Raw genomic sequence first — 13249 nt, 5'->3', positions numbered from 1 at the left:
AGGATGGAGGTAGATTTTTGTCATAAATATACCTGTAAATTTTGGTAAGGTTTTCCCAATGGCTCATTAACACGAGTAGATTGATTGATTGATTGGTTCACTGTTGATCAATCTGGACAATGACAATTGGCTTATTGACTGCAAGTGAAAGAGCAATAAAGGTACAAAATGGTCTCAGCTCCTGCACCTGAGGTGATGCATTTGTTCAGGGTCAAACCAGGCAGCAGCAACATCTCTTCACTTAAAGAATTTGGGTCAGGTGGACGGTATAAAGAAATTGCTATCTGTATGAATTGTAGGAAGTCAGATAGATCTGTTCAACTGATCATTGAGTACTAATTGCCATCAAAATTAAAAATAAAAATAATTAAAAATGGTTTTCATCAATCTGAGTGACTAGAATTTCGACACTAAATGTTCATTTATTATTCAGCTTTTGATGATTAAAATTCATTTTATAGAAGTATTATTATGTAATATTGGTTTCATACATCCTTGTTAATTTTACTTGTTTCTCTTAAAGTTATGGTGGTCGCAGGACTGGACCTAGGTGTGGAAGAACGGCAGACTCTGTCACAGTGAGTGCTGGCAATGACTCAGCTCAGGAGCAGGGGAATGGCAGACTCCCCGTGAAGAGAAGGAAATAAGAGGTTACACATAAGAATACCAGCAGAACACTGGAGGCACGACCGAGCAACACAGCGAGACAAATCATTCTCCACAAGCACAAGGGCGTCTGCTAAAGCGCTAAATGAGAGTCCCCTTTAAATAATCATAGAATGTGGGAAACCCGTGTCGGTCACAATTAACCCAACAAGATTAAACAGAAAGCACAAGGGCTTAATGACTCTTGTTAAGACAATGATTAGGAAACACAGGAGCTCAAGAAACCCAGAAGCCCAACGCTCTACAGCAAGTCACAGAGGCCCGCAGGTCTCATGACAGCTAAACCTATTGATAAAACTTTTTGGTCAGAAACTATCTAATTACTATTTAGTATATCCCTTTAAAACACACTGAGTGCCTTAAAGCTGCTGACCTAGAAATGATATGCCTCAAAGTCTTTGTTAAACATAGCAGGTTATCGATTATTTTGTGTACGGGTCCTCCTACAACAATGTTTTGCAGTGTGTAAGGCTCAAAGCTGTATGTGCAGTGGTATTTGACTTGCATTACTAAATGCATAGAATGCCCTTCAATCCATGGTTCCATCAGCACTGGGATAGCTGAAGAATTCAGGTCATTTGTAGGACCTCACTTACGAGAGGTCAGGAGAAATGGGGTGGGAAGGGTTGGTGTTTTGATTGTTACTGGCTTGGAAACTCTGGGCTAGTATTGGCCTGGGTTGAGTTTAGTGGCGAGTGGCTTTGGGGTCATGGTCAGCTGTGGGGGTGGGATGGGAGAAAATCAGAAGATATTTGCTGGGGTTTGGATACTACAGGAGGAAAGGTATGAGGGGGATATTGGTGAGAGCAGGTGATAGGTAGAAATCTAACAGAGGACATACAATACATATCAGTAAGAAGCTGTTATACCAGAGCTAGGCCACAAATTAGGTCAAATAAATATTTTAAGTTCTCTTCCAAAGGACTGCTTCTGCATGGGTGTCCCTTTGCCACTTACAGAACGTGATGGTGCAAATGAACTTAAAGACACTTATACCGAAGGCACATCCACAGACCAGCACTTCACATGAATTCAAGGAACGTTTATATCAAAGTATGTACGCAGTATCCAGCCCTGAGATCCGTCTTGCCCACAGACAGCCACGAAACAAAGAAACACCATGGAACCTGTTCAAAGACAAACATCAAACCACCCCCCACCACGCACAAAAAAAGACAAATCGTGCAAATGCCAACAGGAAAAACAAGCAAAAAACAAAGAATATAAAACTCAACATTAAAAGAATCCAGGCGTATTCAGTTCAGTTCAGTGTTTGTTATCTGCTTGCAGCTCCAATTCAAAATCACCCAAAAATAGTAAAAAAAAGAGTATTGATCATACACCAGAAATATATTATAACGTGAACTATAGTGTCCAATCCACAAACCACGTTGAATAAACCTTGCCCAAAACCCAGAACTCTGGCACCATCATCTGACAGTATCAAAGGAGAGGGAGAAAGACCAATCAAGCACAGGGACCTTCCTTTGCGGCAGTGAGTGAGAGGGAGAGACCACCACATGTAGACATTTTCCTCTGGCAGCCACAAGCCAGAGGAAAATGTCGACAGCACTGAACACGTGCACACCTTCTACACTTGCCTCAATGATTTCAATCGTCCCCAGCGCTTTAATTGGTCATGGACGCCACCCTGTCTCTGGTCCTCTTGGCCTTGAGGCTGCACGCTTCGCTCAAAGCTTCATGGAAGACAGCAAAACGCCAGATTGCTCAGTCGGCCCAAAAACACACCACCAAAATGTACATCACAGGCTCCAATAGTAGCAAAACCAAATTTGAAAGAAAAAGAAGATGTAAAAGAAGTGAAAAAAGCAGTTTTGTGAACCATCTGGAAGATGTCGCCCTTGGTCGTGTTATACACTGGCGCCATCTTCTTCCGGATATGGATTTGGATAAAGATACGGAACCAATTTAGAGGCGATGAAAACTGTAGATGTCTCCATGGTCACGTTTAACAACTGTGCTTTTAGTGAATTTCCTTGGTGTAGGACACAAAACAAGGTTAGGATATGCAAAGGAATCTCTAATGCGCTAAGAAAATATACTGTACAAGATTGCATAATTTATTGGTATTGCTAGCTCTGTCTTTATTGCCATTGATAATGTTATCATTTACAATTGGCTAATGACTGAAATGATCTGAATCTTTTCAGTGTCTTCAAAGCAAAGAGCCAGCGATCTTATAAATGACTCAGGTGTAAACTTTGATGATGAACTGAGGATATATTAAAGCAGTGTTGTATCACTGGGTTTCTGCACGATTATTAAAGGACCCACTATCACAAAAACTATATACTGGAATTGCAACCTTTCTTACAAATTAAATACTTCCATGAGTAAACTGGACCTGCAAATCACAAATTTATTAACCTTAGATCAAAATCCCTTTTCAATTTGTCACTTCTTCAAAAGAGGGAATTAAATATTTTCTAATTGAATTGGATGTTACACTTTTTCTTCAGTAATCTAAAAAAAAAGTGTTAACTGTTCTCAAACTAGTCCCTCAGCGATGAATGCTAATAGAGAGGCTTTGAAAAGATAGATATTCATGGGATTTGAAGGCTGGTGAAAATACAGTGACAAAATAGTTACTGAAAATAGAATTGCATACTATTAAAGAGATAACTTAAACAATTTAAAGCCTTTTGAAATGAATCCTTTCAAAGGACACCAAGAACACTTAGAATGTCCTTTGACACAGATAAGACCCCGATTAAAATTTTCAGGAGTGTATTGATAGAGTTTCCACTTGACTTGGCGAAGTTCTGATTGATATTCTCAGAAGTATTCTGAATAATCTAAATGTACAAATAGAAAAAAGAGCATATAAAATCAAAAGTTAAACTCTGCCAGCACCACAAGTACAAATAATTGGGAAATAAATATATTTTCAATGTTTTGCTCTGAAGAAATAATAGAGGCAATTTTTGCTGTTGGCATAAAGTCTAGAAACCATAGAAACTACAGCACAGAAACAGGCCTTTTGGCCCTTCTTGGCTGTGCCGAACCATTTTCTGCCTAGTCCCACTGACCTGCACACGGACCATATCCCTCCATATCCCTTCCTCTAAGCTAGTGATTTCAAATTGGCTGCTCATTATCCATCCATATATATATTTAACACACACACACACACACACACACACACACACCACACACACACACACACACATACACACACACACACACACACACACACACACATGCATGCACGCACACACACACCCACACAGGCACACACACAGGCACAAACACACACGGTCTATATATACATATAAGACTTTTGCACAATACTCTATATATATATATGTACACATACACACATACATACACAGTACTGTGCACAAGTCTTAGGCACGTATTGTATATATAGCTGGAGTGCCTATAGCTTTTGCACAGTACCGTGGTAATTTTATGTATTGCTCTGTACTGCTGCTGCAAAAAATATCATGACATATGTGAGTGATGATAAACCTGATTCTGATATGGGTCTCTATTGTGGACTGAGAGTGGGAATTGGACAGGGAGAGGGGAATCATGGTTGGGAAAAGGGGAAGGGAGAGAGGAGGGAGCAGGAAGCACCAGAGAGACATTCTGTAATGACCAGTCAACTAATTGTTTGGAGTCATAGTCATAGTCATAGTCTTACTTTATTGATCCCGGGGGAAATTGGTTTTCGTTACAGTTGCACCGTAAATAATAACTAGTAATAGAACCATAAATAGTTAAATAGTAATATGTAAATTATGCCAGTAAATTATGAAATAAGTCCAGGACCAGCCTATCGGCTCAGGGTGTCTGACCCTCCAAGGGAGGAGTTGTAAAGTTTGATAGCCACAGGCAGGAATGACTTCCTATGACGCTCTGTGTTGCATCTCGGTGGAGTGAGTCTCTGCCTGAATGTACACCTGTGCCCACCCAGTACATTATGTAGTGGATGGGAGACATTGATGAAGATGGCATGCAACTTAGACAGCATCCTAAAGACCAGACCTTGTCTGGTGTCTCAGGGCTGGGTGTGTCCCCCTGCCCCTGGCACTCCTTCTCTGCCACCTGTACCACACACACCTCCCAGAGCGCTCCATACTCACCATTCCCAACACCCTTTGCTCCCGCTAGATTTACAAACTCGCTCTCCGCTCCACATTGACAAATACAGGACTGTGCAAAGATCTTCGGCATCCTAGCTATGACGCATGTTATGTGTATTACCACGTAATCACATTGGAGGAAGTAAAAGAACGTACAATAACTGCTTCTACATAAGCATGCTGCCATGGCAACAGAGTGGTTAGAGCAATGGTACTCCAGCTCAATGCGTTCCGGATTTAGGAGTTCAATTCTGGCACCATCTATAAAGAGTCTGTATGTTACCACACCACCCCCCCCCCCACCCACCTGTGGAACGTGAGGATTTCCTCCGGGTGCTCTGGTTTCCTCCCACAGTTCAAAGGTGTACCAGTTAGTAGGTTAATTGGTGACTGAAAATTGTCCCATGATTAGTTTAGGATTAATCAGACCAGTCGGGGGTGGTGCAGCTCAAAGAGTCAAAGAGCCGGAAGGCCTACTCTGCGCTGTATCACTAAATAAATCAACAAATAATTCTAAGGTTCTTCCCTTCTTTCTTATGCAAGGAAACAAGGCTCTAGGAATCTGTGAACCGCATAACCAATTACCAAATAAGTGAGTAATTTATCTCTTGCAATCAGAAATGTTCTCATCTTCGAAAAGCAAACCTATATGCTTGTTTTTGTCAGTTTATATTTTTCTACTTTAATCTTTTGCCTTTGCTTCTTTGGTTTCTCCACACCTTCATTTGCTACTTCTGCTGTCAATTATTGCCAATTCTTCTTATAATTTACTATTTTCTTCTATATTTTTGTTTGTGCCTCTACTGGTTATTTTCCCAGGAAACTGCTTGCACCAGTTCATGGTGACTGCTTGTACCGACTTACGATGTCTGCTTGTACCGATTCATGGTGTCTGCTTGTACCAATTCATGGTGTCTGCCTGTACTGATTCGCAGTGTCTGCTTGTGCTGACTCATGGTGACTGTTTGTCTCGATTCACAGTGTCTGCTTGTACTGATTCAGATGACACAAAGCTGGGTGGCAGTGTGAAATGTGAGGAGGATGTTATGAGAATGCAGGGTGACTTGGACAGGCTGGATGAGTGGGCAGATGCATAGCAGATGCAGTTTAATGTGGATAAATGTGAGGTTATCCACTTTGGTGGTAAGAACAGGAAGGCAGATTATTATCTAAATGGAATCAAGTTAGGAAAAGGAGAAGTACAATGAGATCTAGGTGTTCTTGTTCATCAGTCACTGAAAGCAAGCATGCAGGTACAGCAGGCAGTGAAGAAAGCTAATGGCATGCTGGCCTTCATAACAAGGGGAATTGAGTACAAGAGCAAAGAGGTCCTTCTGCAGCTGTACAGGGCCCTGGTGAGACCACACCTGGAGTACTGTGTGCAGTTTTGGTCTCCGAATTTGAGGAAGGGCATTCTTGCTATTGAGGGAGTGCAGCGTAGATTCACAAGGTTAGTTCCCAGGATGGCGGGACTGTCATATGTTGAAAGATTGGAGCGACTGGGCTTGTATACTCTGGAGTTTAGAAGGATGAGAGGGGATCTGATTGAAACATATAAGATTATTAAGGGATTGGACACGCTAGAGGCAGGAAGGAAGCATGTTCCCGCTGATGGGTGAGTCCAGAACCAGAGGTCACAGTTTAAGAATAAGGGGTAGGACATTTAGAATGGAGTTGAGGAAAAACTTTTTCACCCAGAGAGTAGTGGATATGTGGAATGCTCTGCCCCAGAAGGCTGTGGAGACCAAGTCTCTGGATGCTTTCAAGAAAGAGATGGATAGAGCTCTTAAAGATAGCAGAATCAAAGGTTATGGGGATAAGGCAGGAACAGGATACTGATTGTGGATGATCAGCCATGATCACAGTGAATGGTGGTGTTGGCTCGAAGGGCCGAATGGCCTACTCCTGCACCTATTGTCTATTGTCTATTGTCTGCTTGTACCGATTCACGGTGTCTGCTTGTACTGATTCATGGTGACTGTTTGTCCCGATTCACAGTGACTGCTTGTTCTTGAGCATTTCAATGGCATGAATAACTGCTACACCTGAAGCAGAGGCCCATCTGTAAGCTAAACTCACCTCGATGGCATAACTGAGAGCACGCTCTGTGGAGAATTTCTTGGCCTAGTTTCACATTCTATTAGCCCAAGATGAAGGCAATTAATATCTGGCACCTTGCATAACTTGTTGCCATGTTCTCCTTCTTTCAGAATGACTCTGAGGTAGTTTTCGCTATCACCCACATTTGTAATTCACAATCCCCTGGCTCCATAGTTTTCTTGTTTTCTGACTAATTGACAACCACACTGTTTCTGTTTGCTCATTCAGACAGTTCTGTTCTTTTGCGCGTCAAGTTGGCGGGGGATGGTTTGATGTTTTTCTTTGAGCGGGTTCCATGGCTTTTTTGGTTTGTGGCTGTCTGTGGGTAGCTGTATCTCAGGGTTGTATACTGTATACTTATTTGGATAATAAACGTACTTTGAATCCTTTTGAATCCTTTGAACCTAGTTCTCCTTGAACTAGGCCTCAGGATCGTTTTTCCTCCAGAGGTTGGCTGCATTTGGCTGGACACTCACCACATGCAGCTCCCAACAACTAGTTCTCCACTACAGTATCCTGATCCAAGCTGTTAGATACAGGCATTAAAAACACTGAACACACTCCATCTCCTTATCTTGCTTCATGGTCTTCTACCACTGCCATTTTTAGTATTTGAGATGTGGAAAGCACAAAGGTGTGGTTATGAAGAGGAGAAGTGGGGAATAGAGAGTGCATACTTACTTAGTTTGTATTTGGTATATCAGAAGAGACTATGGAATGAGAAGGGAGGGGTGCTGTTGTGAGGGGGACTGAAGGAAGGGTTATACATTACCGTTACTTTAGCGATGGCTGAAACATTCATCATCAACAACTCCCAGTATCCAGGCCAGGCTGGCTTCTTGCTGCTGCCATCAGGAAGGAGGTACAGGGGCCTTAGGTCCCACAGCACCAAGTTTATGAACAGTTATAATCCTTCAACAATCAGATTCCTGAACTAGAGGGGATAACTTCATTCACCTCAACGCTGAACTGATTCCACAGCCTATGGACTCAATTTCAATGGCTCCACAATTCATGTTCTCAGTATTATCCATTCATCTATCTATCTAGTTATTTAGTATTTGCAGTTTATCTTCTTTTGCACATTTGTTGTTTGTCAGTCTTTGTGTGTAGTTTGTCAATGATTCCATTGTCGTTCTTTGTTCTCCTGTGAATGCCCGCAAGAAGATGAATCTCTGGGTAGTATATGGTGACGCTTACATACTTTGATAATACATTTTGTCTGAACTTTGAGTTTTTGAACTTTAACCCTAGACTCAGTCACAGCGGCATGTGTTACAAATGCCCATTCTTCTTCCGTGGTAGTACTGGCTAACAGGTGAATCTGCTCCTTCTCCCATTTGAATGTTGGTTTTCAATTATTCAACACCTTGACAACACGAGAGAAGCAGCAGGGTGTGATGCGAGTCATGGCACGTGTAAGAGTGTGCTTTGTACATGAACAAATGCATTTACCTCTACACTCATTCAGTGCAGTTCTTAATCCACAATATACCTAGCCTTTCAGAGCTACCTTTAAATAATGCGAGGCAGCTTAAACTGGTTTTAGCAGCTTTAGAAATAGACCTATTTGATGAGGCACTGCTTAGCGGTACAGTTAGAGCTGGCTAGAGGCTAAATCATGTGGTGAGCAGACAACATAAAGCTAGCATACTGTTTGTGCTCATCACCCATCACTATCGCCTTATGTCTTTTCTGGTGCAATCCACTTTATGCACCCTTGAAACCATTATAGTTGCAAAGATATTTAACAATGCCACAGAATGAGGTTAGCAGTGAATCCGTCCAAACCTCACTGAGTAAGAAAGCTGGCATTTTCACTCTGAAGAAAGGAATCCGAACTTTAAGATCCTATTATACGTTCTCCAAGGTAACAAGTAGACGAGGTGAATCTAATCATTCTTCCTTTCAAGGGCAAAGTCATGATAGACATGACTTAATGTGTCTCTTGCTAGAATTGGATTTGATCCTCAGGGCTGGGCCAGAGGGCTCCTTTTGTTAGATTTGTAAGATTAACTCTCTGCACATATGAAATTGCTGTCAGCACCGGGCATCAGCTGTGGTACTCAGCTCTATTTCTCATTCTCAATTTTAGTCACATATCAAATCTCCTTAAATTGTCTACATGATCATTTGCAGCGAGAATGGGATTAAGGTCTTGGAGAAAGATTAACACAGCCTTCTGCTGGTTCAGAGAACCGGTTGCCTGCTGACACCAGCGGCAAGGCTCGTTTGCATAACTTGACTCGTTTGGAGCAGGGCTTTCACAGTGGGATTTCGGTGTACACTTTAAATATGTCAGGAATAGAGCTGAATTCAACCACGTGGAAACAAAATAAGTGTAAATGTATTTACAATTCATTTCAATACTTTTTTATTTCTGTTTTTTATACTTATTTTAACTTAATTATTTAATCTACACACACATACACACATATATACTTACTGTAATTCAGTTTTTTTTCTAATTTATTATGTATTGTAATGTTAACAAATTTCACAACACGTGCCAATGATATTAAACGTGATACCTACTGTAAATAACATTTTCAAGCATTATCAAATTCAATCCATCTATATGCATCAAAAATATTACAAAAATTGTTTTCTTTCTGACTGTGGACTCCACAAAGGGTAAGATGAGGACACACACACACACACACACACACACACACACACACACACACACACACACACACCAGTCGTCATTGAGGGATCAGAAGTGGAAAGAGTGAGCAGTTTTAAGATCCTGGGTGTCAATATCTCTGAGGATCTAACCTGGACCCAACATATCGATGCAGTTATAGAGAAGGCACGACAGTGGTTATATAGGAGCTTGAGGAGATTTGATATGTTACCCAAACACCTAAACACTCACAAATTTCTACAGATGTACCGTGGAGAGCAGTCTGACTGGCTGCAGCATGATCTGGTGTGTGGGGAGGGGTGGGCCGGTGGATACTGCACAGGATTGAAATAAGCTGCAGAGAGCTGTAAACTTAGTCAGCTCCATGATGGGCAAGGAGTGATACCTCAAAAAGGCAGCATCTATCATTAAGGACTCCTATCACCCAGGTCATGCCTTCTTCTCATTGTTACCATCAGGAAGGAGGTAAAGGCACACACTCAATGATTCGGGAGCAGCTCCTTCCCCTCTGCCATCCAATTTCTGTATGGACATTGAACAAATAAACACTATCTCACTACTTCTTTATTTTTCACTTTTTTTGCACGGCTCATTTGATTTAAATATTATATATATATATATATACAACAGTAATTCATGTTTTTTCTCTAGTATTATATTTTGCACTGTACTGCTGCCGTAAAGACAACAAATTTCATGACATATGCCGGTGATATTAAACCTGATTCTGATTCTGAATAAAACTGTTCCAATTAAATAGGCTGAAAGCTGACTGCATTATTATTTGTAATTAAAGGATCCATTATTTAAGTAATTACCTGTCAATCATATTCTTTCATTCCTATTGTTCTTTCTTGTATGACGAATGAAGAGTTGATACACTGATGTTTCCTAAACCGTGAGTGCTTTCACAATTTCAGAAGTAATCATAACATTTCTCACTGTGAAGGGAACAAACTAATCTTCTAGAAGGAGCAATTTGTGTGCTCTAAGTGCAAGTGTCCCAAATTATGTAGAAGGACTCATTCCTAAGGTGAATATAGGTCACAAATGTGTTTATAATTGCTGAAACATTGTAATTGGATCATTAATTAGTCATTCGTAAACCTAATGAGGCTTAATACCATTTTTTGACCTTTGACCACCAACCACCAAGGAGGTTGTTGATTCTATATACCTGAACAAATACCACAATTCACTAAAAGACAGGTTGAAATATCAAAATGTCGGTTTAGGAATATCATATAATAGATAACTAAAATTCTGAAAGCCTTACACTTGCATGGAAGTTAACTCTTTATACCCGATTATTTTAATTGCTGATTCCTTGTGAGTGTTTGGATGTTGTGAAGCAAATTATAAACCAACAGATTTCTGAAGTGAGATTTGCAAATCATTTACAACTGTAATCCACTCCTGACTAAAAGTAGCAATAATGCTTTTATTTGATTAGTTTGAACAATAATATTAATAAACCAAAAAAATAGTTCAATTAAATGAAATTGACAAGGGAGCAGAGAAATGATCGTTCTGTGATTTGGGTATGTTAGACAAATGTTGAGTTCTTAGTGTAAAATCACAAAAGCACTGATCATTCCTCAAACCTGTCTGTGGTTCTCTTTTCGTTCTTGCACTGTGATTTAGCTAATGTGTTTCGCTCTGTCTTCGTACATTAGAATGTTAGGCTAAACTCTCTGTGAGCCAACATTTCCCCGTCTACCTTTGAAGAAGTCATGCAGTTCTGTGCCCAGCAGAACCATACACGCCTATCAATAAGGAATGGCAAGCTCTGTCTTCTGTGGTGTTAATCCGTCTGTCTTTTCTGGGGCAGTAAACAGTATCGATTGGAAATTAAAGCAAGGAGAAAGTGAGAGATTGTAAAGTGACCTGGGAGTGAAGAAAGATTAAAGGTAAAGAACATAGAACATAGAAATTTACGGCACATTACATGTAACCTGCACTAGAGACTGCCTAGGATTTCCCTCGTGCATAGCCCTCTATGTTTCTGAGCTCCATGTACCTAAGAGGCTCTTAAAAGACCCTATTGTATCTGCTTCCACCACCACCACCAGCAGTGCATTCCACACACCCACCACTGTCTGTGTGAAAAATTTAGCTCTGACATCCCCTCAGTACCTATTTCCAAGCACCTTAAAACTATGCCCCCTCGTGTTAGCCATTTCAGCCCCGGGAAAAACCCTCTGGCTATTCACACGATCAATGCCCCTCATCATCTTTATCAGGTCACCTCTCATCATCTGTCGTTCTAAGGAGAAAAGGCCGAGTTCACTCAGCCTATTCTCATAAGATACGCCCTCCAATCCAGGCAACACCTTTGTAAATCTCCTCTGCACTCTCTCTATAGTATCCACATCCTTCCTGTAGTGAGATAACCAGAAGTGAGCACAATACTCCAAGTGCGGTCTGACCAAGGTCTTACATAGCTGTAACATTACCTCACGGCTGTTGAACTCAATCCCTCGGTTGATGAATGCCAACAAACCATACGTCTCCTTAACAACACTGTCAACCTGTGCAGCAGCTTTGAGTGTCATATGGGCATGGACCCCAAGATCTCTCAGATCCTCCACACTGCCAAAAGTCTTACCATTTATATTATATTCTGTCTTCAAACTGGAATTACCAAAATAAAACACTTCACACTTATCTGGGTTGAAGTCCATCTGCCACTTCTCAGCCCAGTTCTGCATCCTATCGATGTCCCACTGTAACCTCTGACAGCCCTCCAGACTATCCACAACACCCCCAACCTTTGCGTCATCAGCAAACTTACTAACCCACCCTTCTACTTCTTCCTCCAGGTCATTTATAAAAATCACAAAGAGGAGGAATCCCAGAACAGATCCCCGCGGAACACCACTGGTCACCGACCTCCATGCAGAAAATAAACCATGCTGCCCAGCAACCCCAAATTTAACCCTAGCATAATCATAGGACAATTTACAATGACTAAGTAACCTACCAACTGGTATGTCTTTGGATTGTGGGAGGAAACCACAGCACCTGGAGGGAACCCATACAGTCGTGTGGAGAACGTACAAATTCCTTACAGGCAGAGTCGGGAATTGAGCCCTGGTTGCTGGTACTGTAAAGTATTGTGTTAATCTTTCTTTACCAATCTTTTTATTGATGTAAAAGGAGCATAAATACAAATAAGAGGAGAATTATCTCAAATATATATATCAATAACAATACAAACAGAAAGTGAAATAGACATTATCAAAATCATACATAGTGTTAAGCTAGTATGCAGTATATAATAAAAAAGAAGACAGCTAATTCTCCTCTTATCAATTCATGGAGAGAAAAAAAAGCTTTACATTTTTAAATGAAGAAAAAAAAACCCGCTACACTATACAAAAAAAAAGGGAAAAAAAAGGACTGGATAGTCCATTCTGAGGATGCAACCAAAAAAAAAAGAAATACCTTCTGTTCAAGCAGCATCTGTAGGAAGAGGTGCAGTCGACGAAGGGTCTCGGCCTGAAACGTCGACTGCACCTCTTCCTACAGATGCTGCCTGGCCTGCTGCGTTCACCAGCAACTTTGATGTGTGTTGCTTGAACTTCTAGCATCTGCAGAATTCCTGTTGTTTACCTTCTGTTCAAATCTAAAACTTCAAAAAAAATTGGAAGAGTAATAAATCAAATCAAATGAAAATATTGAATAAACAGTAGCCAGATTTGCTCTAATTTAAAGGCTGTATCAA

The 13249-nt window shown here is 40.9% G+C and overlaps 1 long non-coding RNA gene across 1 annotated transcript; it reads left to right on the top strand.

Moving 5' to 3' along the window:
- Nucleotides 1–5228: 5228 nt before the first annotated feature.
- Nucleotides 5229–12850, top strand: LOC134359192 (uncharacterized). Its single transcript, XR_010021062.1, has 3 exons — nucleotides 5229–5367; nucleotides 11354–11432; nucleotides 12345–12850. It is a non-coding gene; the product is annotated as an uncharacterized LOC134359192 (long non-coding RNA).
- The last annotated feature ends 399 nt before the right edge of the window (nucleotides 12851–13249 follow it).

The sequence above is a fragment of the Mobula hypostoma genome, chromosome 20 (assembly GCF_963921235.1).
Source record: "Mobula hypostoma chromosome 20, sMobHyp1.1, whole genome shotgun sequence".
In the NCBI taxonomy this organism is placed as follows: domain Eukaryota; kingdom Metazoa; phylum Chordata; class Chondrichthyes; order Myliobatiformes; family Myliobatidae; genus Mobula; species Mobula hypostoma.
This window is presented reverse-complemented; position numbering and strand designations above follow the sequence as displayed.